Source organism: Sciurus carolinensis, chromosome 4 (genome assembly GCF_902686445.1).
Source record: "Sciurus carolinensis chromosome 4, mSciCar1.2, whole genome shotgun sequence".
Taxonomy (NCBI): Eukaryota; Metazoa; Chordata; class Mammalia; order Rodentia; family Sciuridae; genus Sciurus; species Sciurus carolinensis.
The window spans coordinates 156,825,723-156,846,624 of NC_062216.1; the positions used below are offsets into that span (position 1 = coordinate 156,825,723).

Sequence of the window (20,902 nt, forward strand, 5' to 3'; positions counted from 1 at the left end):
TTAATTTTAATGTTATCTAATTTTAGTCTTCTTCTTATTGTCAGTATATTGTATATTCTGCCTAATAAATTTTTTCTTACTTGAAGTTCATTAAGGTATTATTATATAAAGTTATATTGTAGAAAATTGGCAGTTTTTACCTCCAGATTTTGATCTGAAGCACATTTATTAAAAAGACAGTCCTTCCCCAATTACTTGGTGACACTATCCCTCTGCCCTAGTTTAAATGCCTTTTTATAATACACACTGGTCTCGTTATAAGCTCTCGTGTCTGTCCTATAAGTCTGCATGTCAGTCACTGAACCAGTAACAAATTACTGTAGTTTAAACATAATGTTTGCTTCCAGGATATTGGTAAGTTCTTCCTCATTTTTTTCTCTTTGTTCAGAACCTGTATAGTCTTCCACTTAGTTTTACTCTAGATATTATAGCACATTTCCTTCCTTATTAAAGTCTGATGTTGCCTGGAGTACACATAAATATTTTACATGTCTATTTATCAGAGGCTAAAGATAGCATCTCTTTCCCCTTCCAAATAGCTCAAGGATCTAAACACTGTTTAAGTACAATCTTCCCACTCTGCTAAAATATTATGGCTGTTCAGCATTTTACTTACACCTGCTTTCCAATCACTCCCAAATTAACCATTATTGCTTTTTTTGTCTTGGTAGTCAATAGCTTACTAGTTTGTTTACTTACTGTCATGTTTTGCATTTCACTTGTTTCTTCTGGATTCTGTTTGGCTCCTAACAAGAAGCATCTTGGTGGAGAGCACTATGAATGGTACACTCTCTCTTCCTTTCTTGCCAATGTCTCTGTTGTTCTTTTTTTCCATAAATGTTAAATTTGCTGAATGTAGAATTCTAGAGTTAATTCTCCTCAAGTCTTGGAAGAAGTTTTCTTAGAAATGCTAAAGAATTATTTGTTCATTGCTTTGTGGCATCTTTTGTATCCCATGAGAAGTCTGTCAATCCAGTAATGGTTTTCTGGGTGGTACTTGTTTTTCTTGTTTGCTTGAAGTATTTATTCTTTTCTTTGAAGCAATGCAGTTTTACTAGTTATGCTAGCTGTGATTGGTTTAGAAGTAATAGATAATCTGTGTCTTCCTTCAATTATGGAAAATGATCAGTCATTATTTTTAACATTTTCTCCGCTTTTCATTTTGGAACTCATATGTGCACAAAGTTGAGTATCCTACGCTTTGTGCTTCTCCGTGGATCATTCATATTTCTTCATTATTTTTTTATGTCATTCTCCAGTTTCCCTAGGTGTATCATGTACCTTATTATCACTCTCCCTTGTTGGTTACCTTTCTGTGGTTTTCCCAGACAACCTTTTATTCCTGTAGAATTACTCATTTGTTCTGTTAAATGTGTTTTATCTTATAGTGTCTTTAATTTGTTTATCTGTTTATTCATATATTTTTATAAACATGTATAAATTGTACATATTAATGGGATTCAGTGTGATATTTCAACAACTGCATACTGCATGCACTAATCAAATCCAACTTACCTTTATCTGTCTTCTCCCCCACCCCATCCTTCCCAACCTCTATTTTTTTTAGCTTCCAAGCATAACAGAGAACATGTAGTACTTGTCTTTCTGTCTCTGTCTCATCATAATGTCCTCTAATTCCATCCATTTTGACAGGATTACATTCTTTTTGACTGAATAATATTCTATTGTATGTACCACATATCCTTCCATTGATGGGCACAGATATTGATTCCGTTTCGTAACTATTGTGAATAGTGTCTTTTAGATCTTCTATTTCATCAGATCATGGGGTGCAACTGCTTTCTTAATTTTCATTGCATTATCTTCCTCAGCAGGTTCCATTTCTTTCTAGGTTTTACAGCTTTTCTTTGCGAGTGCCTTCCCTGCAGGAGTTTTGGGTGTTAGATTGCTTATGTGTGTGTGGCAGGGGAGAGGGTTCCATGTGTTCTAGCTTGTGCCTGGGTCACTTCAGAACCAATCCATGCTTGTTTTTAACTGACCTAGACCTCGATACAGTTTTTGTTTTAATTTCTTAGCTCAAGGTTCTCACTTCATGCAAATATGAATTTGAATTTTATATACACTCATAATCAGTCTAGAGTTTGGATTTCTAACAGGTGATTTTCATTTTTCCTCCCTCATGATGTTCTGTACCTGCCATCCCTTGGCACTGTCTTGGTGGGTGGGCAGTTTTTCCAGTATTCTTTTCTGAACTGGTTTTTTGTTCATGAGTTCCTTGACTTCATGTCGGGGTCTTAATACCAATTCTCACCTCACATGGTCCTAAGATCATTTCTTTGTGCTCTTTATAATGCTGTATGCCCAAGCCCTACCCTCATGTGCCTTAATCTGAAAATCATGTGGATCACCAGTACCTGCTTCCTGATCAGAATTTAATGCCTTATTTTTTTCTGTATGCTGGATCATACCATTTCTTATTTTTAAACTAGGCTGGGTAATGCTTTGTGATATTTGCATATGTCATTTGTCTGTGTAAGTAATGTCAGTTTCGTTCACTACATCCTTTTTTCTCTCCTTTATTTCCATTTTTATCTTCATTAACTTTTATTTTCTGTACTTGGTTTTCACTCTTATTTACTGAAACAACTTTATGCTAACATTGTAGGAGTTTTATAAAAAAAATCAGAATGATTTTCTCATAATCCTGTCAATGGGACAGAGTGATCTAATTTGTTCTCTGGATATCTTTCAAATCTTTTTTCATAGGGATCCATAGTTACAATCATCCTATGTATGTAACTTTGCATTTTAACTCTCTTCTGGTTTATATATTTTCCATAGTTTTAAGTGATCAAATGATCATTTTTAATGCCTTTATGATAGTTTTTTGAATTGGCATATTCTGTCAGGCTTAGAGTTCATGTTTTCAGTTTTTCATTGTAATAAATGAATTTCCTGGAATGTTGCATGTATATCTTTTGCATTATGTTCCATGGCTAAAAACCTCAGGCGGAAGTTTGTTGAAAATCTTTATCTGGGTTTTGCTAATTTGACTTTTGAATAAACTCTCATTTTACAATGACACTGGGAATACTTTGACATACCAATGAAAAGCATTTATGTAATGCTTACTTGTATGAGGAATTGTATGTGCTTTTAATGGCCTAGTGACAAATAGGACTTACTTCCAGTTTCAGGGAAATTACAGGGAAGACAAGGATATAGGCATGTTAGCAACTTTTATAATACCAGGGCAAATGGAGCAAGCGTTGCAGTCAAAATCTAATCAAGGGAGGAATTTCACAGAAAAGCTTGAGTTACAGCCAGCAGTAAAGGAAGGAGTGGAATTTCCCTGGGCATGGAGAGGCTAGACAATGTTCCATGCTGTGAGAATTTAATGGACAAAGAGCCAGAGGAATAAAAAAGACTACAGTGCATTTGGAGAATATTGAAACTGATGCTGTATCTGCAATAATGGGTGAAGGAAATGAACAGGTTTGAAATGAAGTAGAAGGAAGACTGATAGGTTCTAGAAGATTTGAAATATGTTGCCAAATGGTTTTGGAGATAATCAGCCAGAATTTTCATGTCTGCCTCTAATTGCAAATGCTGGCTGTAGAAAAACATGCATTGTAGAATCATGACACTGTATGGTTGGCAGAACCAACCAGTCCCTTAATTTATAGAGGAGGAAAATACCATAGAAGCAAAGGAACTTTTCCAAGTTATGCAATAGATCTGAAGGTTAATTTGCTGTCTCAAGAAATATTTGTTGAGTGCCCATTCATGGCTCAATACTAAACATGGGTAGCAAAGGAGGTGAGGAAATATAGGGCCCATTCTGATAGCCAGTTGGGGGAAATGGACAGGTCAGTAATTGTGAAATGGTAGGGTAAGAACATTGATAGGGAAGAGTGGAGGGTATTCAGAGAACACAGAAAAAGACAACAACTTCTGCTCTGCAAGAGGGGGGTATGGAAAATGATGGCTCTTTTGAGTCATAAAATATAGGTAGGGAGAAATCTGCTGCGTATACCAAGACCATGGTGAGGGAAGGAAGTTCTGCCATAACCAATGACAGGCAGCTTGTGGGCAAAGCAGTTCCATATGGTGAGAGAATCACCAGTGACCAGAGAGTAGCAGGATATAAGGCAGGAGCGAGAGAGTATTTGCCCTGGTAAGTGCTATGGGTTTTATGGTTCAGGGAAGCAGACCATCTTAAAATATTTAAGAGGGAAACTTGGTAGGATTTATGATCAAGTGGCTGTGAGGGTAAGATTGTCAGAGAGATGAGCAAAATATGATTTATGATTTCTTAATAGTTGAGGAGTTCATCAAGATTTAAGGCGGTAGTGTTTCTTTTCCCCAGAAGAAACCATGCCGGGCAGGGTTACATGGCAGTGACGACGTCCTTGTCAGACATATGCCTGGGAGCTCATCTGGATGTATTTGCAGGTCGTTGCCAGAGACCATGTACATTATGAAGTTTTCTTTTTTTTTTTTAAATTCCTTTTAGATATACATGACAGTAGAGTGTATTTTGACATGGTATACATACATGGAGTACCACTTATTCTAATTAGGATCCCATTCTTGTGGTTGTATGTGATGTGGAGTTTCACTGGTGGCGTGTTTGTGTATGAACATAGGAAAGTTAAGTCCAATTCATTCTACAGTCTTTTCTATTCCTACCCCCGCTTCCCTTCAATCCTCATTGTCTGATCCACTTTATTCCCCATTGTCTAACTTCTATTCTTCCCACCTCTTTCTTGTAGTGCTAGCATTCACATATCAGAGAAAACATTCAGCCTTTGTTTTGGGATTGACTTATTTCACTTAGCATGATATTCTCCAACTCCATCCATTTACCAGCAAATGTCATCATTGCATTCTTCTTTATGGCTGAGTAATATTCCATTGTGTCTATATATACAGTTTCTTTATCCTTTCATCTATTGAAGGGCATCTAGGTTGGTTCCACAATCTAGCTATTGTAAAATGAGCTGCTATACATTGATGTGGCTGCATTACTGTAGTATGCTGATTTTAAATCCTTTGGGTATAAACTGAGGAGTGGGATAACTGCATCAAATGGTGGTTCCATTCCAAGTTTTCTGAGGAATCTCCATACTGCTTTCCAGAGTAGCTGCACCAGTTTGCGACTCCACCAGCAATGTATGAGTGTGCCTTTTCCCCCACATCCACATCAACACCTATTATTGCCTGTGTTCTTAATGATAGCCATTTTAATTGGAGTGAGACGAAATCTTAGGGTGGTTTTGATTTTATTTCTCTAATTACTAGAGATGTTGAACAATTTTTTATATATTTGTTGATTACTTGTGTATATTCTTCTGTGAAGTGTCTGCCCAATTCCTTGGTCCATTTATTGATTGGGTTCTTTGTATTTTTGGTGTAAAGTTTTTTAAGTTCTTTATAAGTTTTAGAGATTAGTGCTCTATTTGAAGTGCATGTGGAAAAGATTTTCTCCTACTCTGTAGGCTCTCTCTTCACATTATTGATTGTTTCCTTTGCTGATAATAAGCATTTTAGTTTGAATTCCTCCCATTTATTGATTCTTGCTTTCAAAGAGTGAAGCAAGAGGTATCACAATACCAGACCTTAAACTATACTATAGAACAATGGTAACAAAAACAGCATGGTATTGGCACCAAAACAGACAGGTAGACCAATGGTACAGAATAGAAGACAGACACAAACCCACATAAATACACTTATCTCGTACTAGACAAAGGTGCCAAAAACATACAATGGAGAAAAGATGGCCTCTTCAACAAATGGTGTTAGAAAAACTGGAAATTCATATGCAGTAAAATGAAATTAAATCCCTATCTCTCACCCTGCACAAACTCAACTCAAAATGGATCAAGGACCTTGGAATTAGACCAGAGACCCTGAACCAAATAGAAGAAAAAGCAGTTCTGAATCTTCATCGTGTTGGCTTAGGACCAGACTTCCTTGACAAGAAACAACATCTTTGAATTACTAAAGGAGTAAAAGTCAGCCTAGAATTATTCATGCAATGAAATTATCCTTTAGAAAGTAAGGTGAAATACTAACTTTTCATCACCAGCAGACATTTAACCAAAAATGTAACAAGTAGGTCTTAGACTGAAGGGAGGTGATGTAAGTTAGAAACTCAGATCTTTATAAAGGTATATCTGATAGCAGGAAAGTAAATATAAACTACTTTTTTCTTCATTTCTTTCCTTATTTAAAATGTAACTGAAGTAAAAGCATCAATAATGAATTTTAGGTGTATAACATGCAATGGTAAGATATTTGCCAATAGTAGCACAAAGCACACAAATCATTTGTGTGTGTGCATGATTTGAATGAAATTACCAGCCACCTTAACCAAACTGACATGTATGGCTTTTTGATATTATACGTATCTATCAACTTCACAGTGAACATTTTTTGCAACAGTATTCAGAGCATTCACCATAATGTGCTGAGCCATAAAATAACTGGTAAAAAAATATCAAAAAATTGAAAATTTACTGACTACAAAAGCATTACATTAGAAATCAATAACTATAAGATACTTAGAAAAATCATTTTTAGTAATTAGAATTAAACAGCATTATAAATTGTAAATTGGTCAAAGAAAAACTGACAAGAGATATTTTAAAATAATCTGAATTATATGAAAACCAAACCCCCTCCAAAAAAAACTGGTGGAATGCAGATAAAATGTACTAATTCTTATTTTAGAGAACAAAAAATAGACTAAATATATAAAAGATAGTGTGTATAGTTGGTCTTTGTATATATGGGTTCTGCATCCATAGATTCAACAAACCGTAAATCAAATATATTGGAAAAAATATTGCAAAAAAATCCTAATTCACTATTGTTTTAAACTGGACTGATGAAAAATTGTATAAATAATATTTTATATTTGCTAAATAAAACTATAGACTTGATAATAGAGAAGATTGACATTGTATGTATGTATATGGGTATGAATTGTATCATTAATTTCTACTTTTCATCCTTTATTTCTTAGAAACTTTAAGTTCTCCCACAGTTTAAAAATGTTCCTTTTTAATTTCTTTTTGGACACAAATTATTTGCACATAAAAAGCTTTTGTTTTCTTTGGTTCTCCACTCAAATAATCAACGCCTGTGTGACTTAGAATTCTTATCAGATTTAGGTTCCTGTTTCCTTACAGATATGAAGTAGCATCTCAGGATTTGGGGTACATTTTCCCCCAGATTCCTGTTTCTTGCCAGTAGCTTCATTGCAAAAAACCACTCTGCCATCTGCCCTGCTTCCTTTTTCCATTTCCACCCCCGGTTCCTTCCTTTTCTAATTACTCCCAACAGCAGTGACTCAGACCTGTATTGGAAGCAAGATTCCCACAGTTGCCAGATAGGAATGGGAAAGTACATACTAGATTTTCACAAAAGAGTCACTGTGCATCTGGATTTTATCTCCCAGAGAAGCAAAGGGACACTCAAGGAAAGTCATGCCTCAGGGCAAAAAGTAAAATCATCCACATATCCAGGAATAGCTCTCTCAAACTTCCATTTCTGTTAAATATTGGTAGTAGTAGTTCTGAAATACTTGGTTCTTTCTCTTTTGAGGTTATAAGATAGCACGATTACTTTTCCCCACGGCACTGAATTCGAATATGACTATGTGACTTGTTTTAGCCAATTAAATGTGAGTGGCAGTGACAGGTGTCACTTCTGAGAAGAAACTTTAAGAGCTAACATGCTAATTTTTGAGAGTGGTTACTCTGTCAGTTTGAGTCTCTGAGTGATGATGTGAACAGAGCTTCCCAGCTGACTTGTCATGGACAAGTAACATCAGCAAGAAATAAATCTTTCTTGTTATAAGTCACTGAGATTTGTGGGATTGTTAATGTGGCAGAATATAATTCATCCTGACTAATATAACAAATGTACAGTATCTTAGGCCCATGAAAAATGTAATAACAGATGGAGATTTCATAAGACTGCCTATACATAGGTCAAAAGTGATTTGAAGATTTAAGAATTTAGAGGACTTTTAAAACATTCACTCTAAGAGAATGCTCGTTTTCTGCATCCCTGTAGTAGTCTTAACCCATTGGCAATAGTTTTGTGTTTATAAAACTGAGTGTTCTGGAAGTTCTTTGGAGACAAGGGATAATGTCTCATTCTTTTTTAAATCTTATACACCTAGCATGATGTATAGCCTTTTGCAGGCACTTTAGTCAGATTAATAAAAAGGACCAAAATATTATGGCACGTAATAGCTTAGGTACTCAATGAATATTCAGTATCGAGTGGTGAATATTTGTGAAAAGGTCAGTGCTGATATTTCTCCTCCATAACTCTTTGGCAATTTTTCTAGGTACAAAGAGGCAGTTGAATGTAGATTCTCAAGTTGTGGTTTCTCTGCAACAGGACCTTAGTGATGATGATATATAATGGGAGTGGGGGGTTGGGGGTGAGAGAAGAATGGAGGAACTTTAGATTATGTGGAGGGAAATGAGAGGGAGGTGGGATATGAAAAATGGTGGAATGAGACAGACATCATTACCCTGTGTTCTTGTGTGATTACACGAATGGTATGAATCTACATCGTGCACAACCATGGAAACGAAAAGATGTACCCCATTTGTGTATAATGAATCAAAATTCAGTCTGTAAAAATAAAAAATAATTTAAAAAGAAAGAATAATTTAGAGAAGCACTATCAGTGCAGCTGGAGATGGAGGGATAGTGCATTTCCGTATTAAACTGGTTTGGAACTGGATGCTGAGCTTGCATCCTGGACACCTTTCCACTGAGACTTATAATTAGGATGAAATTCTGATGCGAAAGGCTGGCTAATGCACAGTTACTGATTCAAGGTTTATTACTTTACCAGGGATTGTGAAAAAAATTAATTGGGCTCAAAAAATACTTAATACATGTTTTTCTGCAGTGTTGAGAAATTATCAACTTGGCAGATTTTTGTGCTCTCCTTGGTTCAGTGAAAGTTCTGCCTCACTACCAGCTCCTGTCAGCAACCCCCACCCCATCTTATGTTTCTTTCCAGAATCTCAGGTATTTGGAAATACACACACACACACACACACACACACACACACACACTCACATACACATAAGTCTGTTGTCATTGGGTTCCTGCTTGCCTTCTTTTTCATACACCTCCTAAGTTTAAATTCCCTGAATGGAACATACTTTCCCACGTCTTTGTCCCTAGTCTAAGCAGCCTCTGTACTGCCCAAAAGACTCCTCTCGGGCTGTTTCATACATTCTCAAGAGTTTATTAAGAGCCTGCTCTACACCACCTGTTGTTCTAAGCCTTGTGAGTATAGCTTTCTTGAGCTTTCATTCTATTGGAAGGTGATAACAGATAAACAGACTGTAGGGGGACTAGAACAGAAAAAAGGTGACCAGTTAGGAATCTGTCAGTATAATCAAGGCATGAGATTACACAGTGGCTTTTAGTACCCAGCACAAGTGTTAGCTCTGCGGGGAATTCTCTGCTCAATTCTAGGCTGAGTCAAGTCTACCTCTGAGCTTCCCTAACAAACTTACCCCTGAAAAGCAAGCAAGTGACTGAGTTCGTGTATATTTGGAGGCCAACTACATAGTTAAGAGTTCTCTGCATTAATTTCCAATTCCAATAAAGTGTGTTTAATCAATTAAAAGGGCTAATTTAAAGTATATTATATAGTTATGATGTAATTATATGTTATGCTATTAAAATGTAATAATAATTATAGCAATTGAGCATAATCAGGAGATCTTTAGGGGAAGAGTATTTTGATAAAGTTTAAAATTGCCAGAGAATGGTAATAATAAAAAGCAGACTGACTCGTGGTGGGTTTTATTATCGTTTCAAAATTCTTTATAAAATTCCTTCAGAATGCCTGTACCCAGAATGGACTTAATTTCACTGTCCTACTCTTGAAATATACATTTTCTATTATGGATAAGCCAAGTCAACGTGCTTTGAACAAGAGAAAATTTCCAAGGAATTTCTAGCATTGGGCATGGTTTGTTCCAGGGAACTCATGTGGTATCATCAGAGCTAGTCCACATTTTTCCAATCAATTTTCCTCTGGGTTGACTCCCTTCTTAGGTAGGCTGTCTACTCTTAGTTTTAAGGTGGCTGACAGTAGCTTCCATCATCTGGATACCTTGCTCCATGAAACAATAGCAAAAGTTTCAAAATGTGATTCCACTAATGTCGTATGCCCATCCTTGAATCAATCATGATAGAAAAGAGTGAGAGTAATCAGACAAGGTTGGGTCACTTGTCCTCATGTGGAGCTGGAAATGGATGGGTCCATTTAACATGAATTGTATGTAAGTCAAGTAGGGGAGGAAGCTCCCAAGAAAACAATAAGATGATATTTGCAGAAAAAGAGGAAATATATACCGCGTAGTCGAGCAATAACCACGTGCTACAACAATTATTTCCTATTTCTAATCAGAGTTTCATCCTAAGTGGGTTCCCAGTTGGTAAATCATTCCAATCCAAAATTCACTGCCCTATAGCTTTATTTTTCCCTTTAGGCTTAGGATGCTCAGGATGAATCTCCTCTTCAACCTTTCCCTCACATTTACACATACTCACCTACTCATCCATCACCAGGCCTTCATGATGAGTCCTGCTTTCACCTCAAGGACTTTTCAAGAGCTTATCTTGTATTCTCATTCCCACCTCCCCTTTCATGCATGTTCAATAAAACAACAACAAAAAAATAATGCCCCATAAAAGCAATTTTTTTTCTACCTATAAATCTAGGTCTTGGCAGGAAACAGATGGAACACTCAAATTAGGATAATTTGAGGAAAATGTAATAAAGGAACTATTTGCAAAAGTGTGGGCAGGATGTAAGGAAACCACAGAGATGGTATAGCCCCCCAGGACTAGTAATGGTGGCTCTATTTACCTCCTCCAGACTTGAAGGAATAGAGGTAGGAGGAAACCATTGTCAGAGCTACCAGCCACAGGGAGGGGACACAGCTAGGTGTTGATGGAGGACTGAAACCTGACATCTCTATTCTTTAGCCTCCCCATCTTTCCCAGATGCTTCCCATTGGCCGAAACCACAGGGAGCCCATCAATACACTCCATTCCAGTCTGCCATTCCAAGGGAAGGACGGGTGGAGAAAAGATCTAGAGGGGCAATGGATGTTATCCAGATCAGTCCATTCCTTTTGCCCCTCAGTTCACGAGCTTGCCTTTTGCTTAAGTGAAAAGTTTGTTCCCTTCACAGACGACATGGGAAGCCCCATCTGCTAGCTTGCTGTCGGATGATTTCACTTCAGTCATACTCCCTCTCCAACCCAGAGCAAGGGAAGGAACACCAAGCATTGCTGGTGTTCTTGTCTCTGTAGCACAGCTGTCTACTCCCACCACCCCTCCATCATTCCTGAATGTTCTTCAGCTGAATGGGGCTGGATGGTGGTAACCCAAATCTTTATTCCTACAGAATCTTAGTTGTTGGTGGCCTCCTCTTTATTGGGTGGCTCATTGTTCCCTGATTCCATGCATAGTCCTCCTTATTGCATTAGCAGCCTGTTTTTTCCCTAGTAATGTGGATTAATCAGTAAGTCCTTAGTGTATTGATTCAATAATACTACCCAGGGCAAACTCAGCTTCCAATTTACTGGAACTGTGACTGTATTTCCTGATAGAAACACTTCTACCTTAGACAGTAGGACTTCCAAGGTCAGCTTGAGGTCATCCTCATGGGGATGAGAAGCAAAACTCTTACAAGTGGTTTACTAGGTGTTAGGGTCAAGTTAGGGTAGGAACACTCCTATCCCTCCTCCTTCCTGGGCCTGTGCATTCTGACTGAGGGGGAGATAAATAATTATAACTTCTGTTTATATTAACTTCTCTTCACAGAGCATATAATACTTAATCCTGTAGCACAGCATCCCTACCTTATAGAAGTTGTCTCCTAGCTACCACTGTAATAGAACTTTCACCAGTCCTTCCACCATTTGCCAATCTTCTAGGAACTGGGAAGCATGGTAATACTACTGAATCCACAAATGTCAGGGCATCACTGTACTTAAAATACATTCCATAGTCAGAGGCTTTGTTGAATGGGAAATCACAGCAAATGAATAGAGTATTCTGCTTTCCATAAGTCTCGAAGAGTGGCCCTTGCAGAAGAAGTGTTCTAGGAAAAAAAAAAGAAAAAGATGACCAAGGAGTCTGATGCTAACCATTATCCCCTGTACCCTGTAAGTGAAAGCAAATGGATTCTGACTTTCTTTTCAGATGCTGATGAGTTGGGTGGTGGAGCATGTACCTGGTCAGTAGCTGCACACAAGGTACCACAGTATGTTGATCTCTCCAGTAAAATATATCACTCTGGAGCTTCCATTGTGATGGTTAGTGTTAATGACACTTGGTTCAGTTTGTCATTGTATCTTAATAGAATTCAGAGACTATCATGTATTAGGGTTCTCCACAGGAACTGAATCAATTGTGTCTGCACACGTGCACACATGCACATACACATGCAAGAGGGAGAGAGAAAGAGAAAGATTGAGATTGAAAGATATTGACTTTAAGGAATTGGCTCATGCCATTATGAGGTTACGAAGTCCCAAGATCTTCAGTCAGCAAGTTGGTGATCCATGAACTTGATCCTCAGCCACATCTGCTCTGAGACTCTGAAAGATAAGGGACCTGTGATTCTCACAAATGAGCAGCTATGGGGACTTTCTCATTTTTACTATCCATGCCCTCAATCGTAGGTTCAGAGATTTCATTTTCTAGAGCTATGAGAAGAAGCTGAGAGACGGAACAATCTTTATAATTGCTGTCGTTACCATAGCAATTAAGTGTCTGGCCACTTGACCTCCTGGCACCTTCCCTCATACCTGCACCTCATCTCATGACACCACTGGTGGCAACTTGAGCGACCAATGCTACCAGTTTCCCTCGATGATCTTCCATTTCCTCTTGACAAGGAGATTCTGCCTGCATTTCTCAAATACATAAGCAATCCAACCCCAGAACCCACTTCAGGGTCTCAATAGAAAACAGCATGCTCAAATTAAGATGATCTGAGGACAATTTCAGTAAGGGGCACAGAGAACTAACACAGTGATGGGAGGGAGCAGTTCCTGGGACCTGGAGACAGACATAACAGTGTGGAGAGGGCTGCCAGAAAGGGGTTGAAATCCTCAGCCGAGAGACACTGTCAACACTTTGATGGTTTGCTTTGTATTTTATGCAGTTATGCAGCAAATACCATTTTAAGGCTACCTTATTTAAAACTCCAGAGCATCCTATGACTTCTGTTTTTGAAAAAAAAAAAAAGTTTGCAAAATAATTATTTCCCTTTCTTTAATTTTCTTTATCATATTCTACAGCTGATAGAATTCAGTTAAGTAACATTGGCTATCTATTAAAAAACTAAATTAATGTGGTCAAGATTTATTTTACATTTTCATTATTTTTTATGGCATAGTCTGTGAATCATGAGTTTGCCATTCTATATATTTGCAGGATTGTTTTTAAAAAGAAAACTATCCTGATAGTTTTTTAAAATTTCAAATACTTTCACAACATCATTTATTTTAATCCCTTAGCCTGTGGTTCACTTTTATCTGATGATTGCTTTCATTTAAATTTTAATTAGGCTTTGCAAGTCCTTTTTAGACTGCAGGACAATAAATAAACTTTTGTTGTGTGTCAGGGTAATCTATAGTCCAGGGAATCAATATCCAGTTTTCTATATGCAGGACCTATTTTCTCATTTGTTCTTAAAAATCACTTTAGATTTCCACATTTATAATTATATTGGGTTCTATAAGTTAAGGTTGTGGTTTTGTTGGGTTCTAAATGTCTCCTTCTTCATTATGATATTTCCAGGTATTATTGGGATGTGTCCTTATTTTTATGGAGAGTGAGTACATTATTCTTTAGCTTCATCACATCATTCCTACCCAGTAGTAGGACAAAATCCTCATCTAGGATGAGGCACAGTTTCCTCTTAACATCACTATTTCCAAATATTAATTGTCCCCTACAATATTCTTAGATCAGGACTGTTTCTAGTATTCTATTTCCATTCATCACTTTGTGATTACTGGGTTTTTTATATCACCTTAAATCTTTCATGAGCTCTTCCTCAAAGAAAGAAGGTCATTTAGAGTATCTGTGTTGTTAAAAAAAGGTCAATACGTGACAGAGGTGTTATATAATCTAAAGTGCCAATGAAACTTTCTAAGCTCTATTCCAAAATGGATGGCAGTGTCTTTAATTAGATGCTGTAAGAGTAAATAGGGTGTTGTTTGGTGAGAATCCCCCCTTTTTCCCTGCCAAACGTAGTGGCATCCTTAGGTTATCAGCTAGAGTCAACTTCTCCATGCAGTATGTTTCAAACTGCTGGAGGCAATTAGCTGTGCCCAGAGCTGTGTCTCATATGCCCTTTTGTTATAGCACCAAGCACCTGGTGGTTTGCAATGTACCTTTTTAAAGTCTTTCTCTTCCGTAGATTGAATGGCCTGAGAGCAAGGACTGTTGCTGTGCACTGTGCATCTCGTCCATTCAGGCCACCATTTACAGGGTGGCTCATAAACAATAGAAATTTGCTCCTCACAATTTGGGAGGCTTGGAAGTCCAAGATCAAGAGGTTGGCAGATTTGGTGTCTGGTGAGGGTCTGCTTTCTGTCTCATGCATGACCATATTCTCATTGTAGCCTTTCATGGTACAGGGAGTGAGGGAATTCTCTGGGTGTCTTTTATAAGGGTACTAATCTCACTCATGGAGTCCCTCATGACCTAATCACCTCCCAAACATCCCACCTCCCAACATCATACTGGAGATCTTGGACCCAACATACGGATCTTGGAGTGTCATCAACATTCAGTCAGTAAGTAGCAAGAGAGTTACTTAGTATGTGATGCCCAACTGAGTAAATTTTGAGCTGCAAACTTAGCTGACACATCTTTGCATTTATACATGATTGCCTCTAATAACTCAAATTACTGAATTTATGATGCATAGCTAATGCTGTTTTCCTAGACTTTGCAGCCAAATGGCCACCAGATTTTTTTGTTCATTAATTCAAATGCAGAGTTCCGGCTTAGCTGTAAGAATCCAAAAAGAGTAAGATCTTGTTCCTGTCTTTCCCTTCAGTTAGAAAGAGACATAAAAACAAAAAGATTGCACTGCAACATTATAGATACTGTCACAGGAAGAGTGGAAACTGAGTGGGGCAGGGCAGTTGAGAACAAGGCGAATCAGGGAGAGCGAATGTGCGAATCAGGGAGAATGAATGTGTGATCCTAAGATCAGCTCCATTTTCTGAACAACTCCAATAAACAGCATAGGCAGGAACATAGGTTTATGTGTCCAGTTCACCATTTGCATTTCGTTTAACGATGCGAAGTGATTATGATGATTAGCTACAGAATTAACAGGCATTTGCAGCTAAGCAAGTCATTAAAAATAAATGTAAGTCCAATTTAGCTATTCTTTTTAGCATCAATAAACCAACATATTTTAGTAAGAGCCTTGTTAATTTGTACATTGGTAAGAAAAAGGCACAAAAATGACCTCATTTGCACTTTAATTTATATCCAAGTAGCTATAATTTGTAAAAAAATGGGACACTTTGGCCATTTGAAAATTACTTCGTTATGTAATTTCTACAAGTCCTTGAAAGTAATTGTCATATCATAATCCAAAAACTTCCTTGCGATTCCCATAGGAAGTAAAGAATGTTCTGTCCTAAGTACTTAGGGCCTTTTCTCTCCACACCAAGTGTTTAACAAGTACTTACCAGGAGCCTACTATGTCCAGTAAATAAAAAGACAAAAACCCAGGGTCTCTCTTGGCCTGACTCCCAAGTGAGGTTACACACAGTGATTTATTACAAGAAGAATGTCCTCAGAGGCTCCTCCTGACATTTTGCAGTCTGTGGTTCTTAAGCCAATCCTTTCCAAAGCTCCCTCTCCTTTAGAAACTGTACATACCCCAGGTCTGCTGCAGAAGTGATGAGTTGTATTTAAGTAACTCTTGTTGCTGTGCTAGATGAACATGGAGGTCAGTGGCTTAGTACAATAGAAGTTTCTCATTCAGGTCAAGTTCAACTGTCTGCTATAGGGAGGTGAAGCTCTGCCCCACATCCAGAGATTCAGGGCTAGGATTGACCATCCTCAACACATAGTTTCCAGGGTCAGTGTTGGTTCACCAGCCAACTGTGGAGAGAAGGAATAGGTGATTTCATGCAGGAAGCCTCTGAGAGCCAGGGCAGCACTCACTTTTGCCCATATGCCACTAGCCAGAACTCAGACCCAAGGGTACATGTACTGTGAGAAGCCTGGAAGGGGATCTAGCTGTGTGCCCAGGGGAAAGAGGATTTGGGTTGGTGAATAACTAGCCACCCTCATGATAAAAGTTATTGTATTAATCACATAATCTATAACTGCCATTTATTGAGCATGAAGTTGTAGTAGTAAGAACTTTATGCTGAATTGCTTTATTATTTTCACGATCTCATTCACCCACTTGTTTACTGACAGATATTTACTGTAACTTCTCTTTCATGCCAAACATCAAGCCAGAGTAGAAGCAGTAGACATGATAAAATGTTGGTCAGGTTATAGATATTTTGAAGGTAAAGTAAATAGGATTTGCTGATCGTTTGGGTATGGGTTGCAAAAGCAACAGAGGAATCAAGAATGGCTTCCAAATTTTCAAAGAATGATGAATGGTATTTAGTAAGATTAGAGCTCCAAGGCAAGGGCAAGCTTGTCCGGGGGTGTGGAGGGAACCCAACAGTTTGCTTTTGGCCATGTCTACTTTGAGATCCTTGGTGGAGAAGTCAAGGAGGCTGCTGTATAAACAGGAATCTAAGGAAAGACTGGGAGTAAAAGTTTAAGTGTCACCATCAAAGATATGGTTATTACGCCCTGGGAGCCCATGAGATCCTTAAGGGGACACTTAAGTTGAAAGGAGAAAGGGTTTGAAACAGAACCTGGAGACTCTCTACTATTTAGACAAAGTGCAACAGAGCTGGCTTTGTGGGTGGGCACACAGGACTCCCATGCATTGAAGAGTTCCGCACTTGGTTTTTTGTTTGCTGTGACAGTCCTGCAATTCTGAACAATTTTAAAGTAATGTTCCCACATTTTTATATGTTACCCAGTCCTGCAAATTATGTAAGTGATCCTGGGAGGAATTCCTTGTGAGGCAGAGGAAACTATGAGAATGTAGAGTCTTAAAGGCAAGGGAATGAAAAGATTCATTGCTGTGAGAAATCAGTGTAAAGACAGGCATTGCTGAAGAGCTTACGTTGACAGGAGCCCTGGGAGTGGGGTGGGGGGACTGAAGCCCGTTGGAGAGCAATCTCTGCCCTTGCACTTGTTGTGGGCATGGAGCCGGGAAGTGTGTTAGCAAGAACATGACGCTGGGTCCAGGGATGCTTTTGAATGACTAGAGAAAATAAGGGATATGTGTCCACTAATGTGAGTGATTTCATTGAGGGAGAAACTGATGATGCAGAGGAAATAGGGAAGAACTGTGGGGTAAGTGCCTGACTAGTTGAGAGTTCAGGGATGCAGACACCAGGTGGAGAGGCTGGCTGTAAGAATGGATCACCTTGTTCATTTCAAAAGCAGAGAAGGCAGACTTCTGAACACCTTTGATTAAAGAGGCTCTCTTTCCCCCACTGTGTTCTTGGAATCTTTGTCATAAGTCAAGTGACCATAAGTGTGTGAGTTTACTTTGGGGATCTCTATTCTGTTGCATGGGTTGATATGTCTGCCTTTATGCAAGTGCCATGCTGTTTTGATGACTTGAACTTTGTAGTATAATCAGATTGTGTGATGCCTCCACCTTTGTCCTCTTTCTCAAAATTGCTTAGATATCAGCAAGAAGCTCTGGTGTACTATTGCACAATATGGTGCCTATAGATAACAATAACATGGACTGGGGCTGTGGCTCAGTGATAGAGCATTTGCCTAGCATGTGTGAGGCACTGAGTTCAATCCTCAGCACCACAAAAAAATAAATATATAAATAAAGATATTTTTAAAAAGACTAGAAATTAAAAAAAAAAAAACAATAACATACTCCACATTTCAGAAAGCCAGAAGAAAGGATTTTGTAAGTTTTCACCATAAATAAAATATAAGTGTTTGAGGAGATAAATGTTTTTAACCTTAATTTAAACACTATGCAATGTGTACATGTATCAAGTGTTACATGGTACCTCATTAATATGGACATTTATGTTTTGTGTATCAATTAAAATAAAAAAGAGATTGCTTTGGCTATCTGAAATCTAAAACAGAAGGAATTTCTATTATTTATGACATGGATGAAACTGAAGTACATTTTGCTGTGTGAAATAAAGCAGACACAGAAAGACAAATGCTGCATGATCTCCCTTAGATGTGGAATTTGAAAAAACTGAACTCACAGAAGTGCAGACTACAATGGCAATTACCAGGGACTAGGGACACCGTCTAGGGATGAGGAGATGGTGATTGAAGGGTACTAAGTTTTAGTTAGAAGGAATACATTCTGGATGGGAACTAGAGTTAATAAGTTACTGTATATTTGAAAATTGCTGAGGTTTTAAATATTCTCATCACAAAATGGTAACTATGTAAGGTGTTGGATGTGTTCATTCATTTCCACAGTGTATACATGCATCAGGAAATTGCATTGTATACCATAAATACGTACACTGTTTTTGGCCAATTATATATATATATATAACATATATATATATATATATATATATATATATAACATATATATATATATTTTTTTTTTTTTTTAAAGCAAGGATGCAGAGAGTCTAGGGGTTCAAGTAGGTTGGTAATTTGGAGTTGTTTTAGCAGAATGCCTCTTTTTCCCTTAATGGGATATAAGGTGAGGTCAGCAGCTATGGTGGTGAGAGGTGTTATTAATTTTTTAGGAGTTACTTCAGAAAGTCTGGGCTGACTTGCAGCGTGCAAAGCACTGGGTAATGGAGAATCCGGCGTCTTCCTCTAGCTGGGACAGGATCACCATGATCTGCCTGTGCGGGGACAGCATGCTGTCCTGGGTGCACCGGCTGCTGTGTACGGACACCATTGAAGCTGTTGGAACAGTCCGCGCTTCAGGTGCAGGCCAGAGCTCTCGTCTGCTGCAGGGACACAAGTCCAGCTCCTTGGGTCCCCCGCCCAGCCACCACTGTCCTGCAGCTTCCAGGCAGCTGGCAGTCAGCCTGCCTACGGGCCTTGCATCCCACGGGGGTCGTGGGTTTTTACACCTGGAGAAACATTCCCCTCTTCTCCCAGGCTTCCTTTACTTGAGCTGTGAATATTTTTAACCCTGTAAATATGGCCAGCTCTTTGGACACACAGGCTTTTTATCAGCTGTCAGTCCCTTCCCTGTTCTGAGGACTTCACTGGTGGTTTCCACTCAGGCTTCCAAGACCAAATAAAAGCATTTTGTTTTGTTAAAAAAAAAAAAAAAAAAAAAAAAAAAAAAAAGTTATTTCAGAGACTTCCAAGACAAATTTAGTAGGATGAGGTCAGATTGTGAGGTAATCCTGTGCTGAGTTCCCATTGAGACTGTGAACATCCATTTAGAATCACCATGGCTGAGTGATTCCCCACCCCCCAGCCTCTTTTAGCCACTTGGTGTAAGTGAGTAGAAGGATAGTTGGATTAGACATGATTGGCTGTATTATGGTCCCTCTATCACTGATGAAGAGACTGCAGTTCAGAGAAGTAAATTACTTACTAGTAATGTTCAGAATCTGGACATAAATTTTCTCTGAGCCTAACTGCAAGCTCTAAAGCACTGTGTGGTATTTCAGAGCTGGTCTTGCTGTCCTACATGTATCAGTATAGATTCTGCAAGCTTCTGTTTCTTCCCCTGGTGTTGAGCAGGTGAGTGAGTAATACCATGATGTGTATCTCAGTCTTTTCTAGCATTACCCCAAAATGGTACATTTCTCAGCTAGACACTACATCTAACCTTGGGAAATTACAAAGCAATATTGTATATTGAAATTGTGTTGGTGAAGTGGAAAAAGTATTACCAAATTTAGGTATCACCTCTCCCACTTACTGCCATGTAACTTACAGCACTGTTGTGAGAAGCCTTTCAGCATTAATTGGGCACCTATGTTATGTCAATCAGTATGGAAAATGCTGGTGAAATAGAGGTGAATCTGACTCAATGAATTCTAATTATAGTAGAGTTAAATTCAATGAGTAAATATATACACACAACACAGGGTGGGCACTTAATAGTGTTCTTTCTTTTTGCCTTCTTTCTTCAGTTTTTCCTTAAGTACCTGATGATATCTCTTGGTGAGAACACACACTGGGAAGTTTGTTCCATTTTCTGATCAGATACTAAGTGAGGTTCTCACTCTTGTACAAATGTCTAATGGTGGTATAATTGAAAAGCGGGTTTCCTACCAGCTGACTCAGAATCTCGTAACTTAGAGCCAAGTCAGGATTATTGCTGAACTGATTCTGCTTCTATCCATAAAAACATAAAAACAAAAACCAGACTTTTTCCTAAAGTGATTGGAATGAATTTAAGTTAGTATGATTGTCAATTGGCAATGCTGGTACAATCTCCCTAAGGAGCACTGTTCTCTAACTGGCAGTTATTTTACTATATTGTATTTTACTTTTTAATGGAAGGAGCATCCACTTTACCTGGTTTATCTGCTTTCACTAAGCAATACAAATTCCTTAAATGAAATGAAAAAACAATTGATGAATCCTAAGTTTTACTGTCTCAGTGATGCATTTGATTCACCAATCAATATTTATTTCTGAGCCTTCAGACCTTGAAAAGGTCTATTTATAGTACTTGAGTTAGCATGTCTCAAGTAACCAACCCCTGGTAAGGTGTTTGTTTTATAATACCAATAAGGCTGGATTTTACGTTCTTAGTGGGGAAGTGTTTTGTCT

At 38.2% G+C, this 20,902-nt stretch overlaps 1 protein-coding gene across 2 annotated transcripts in view; it reads left to right on the forward strand.

Annotated features, from left to right (window-relative positions):
• Nucleotides 1-20,902, forward strand: part of Ano4 (anoctamin 4) — a 322,489-nt gene that overhangs the window by 74,803 nt on the left and 226,784 nt on the right. The gene's annotated exons all lie outside the window — the stretch shown is intronic.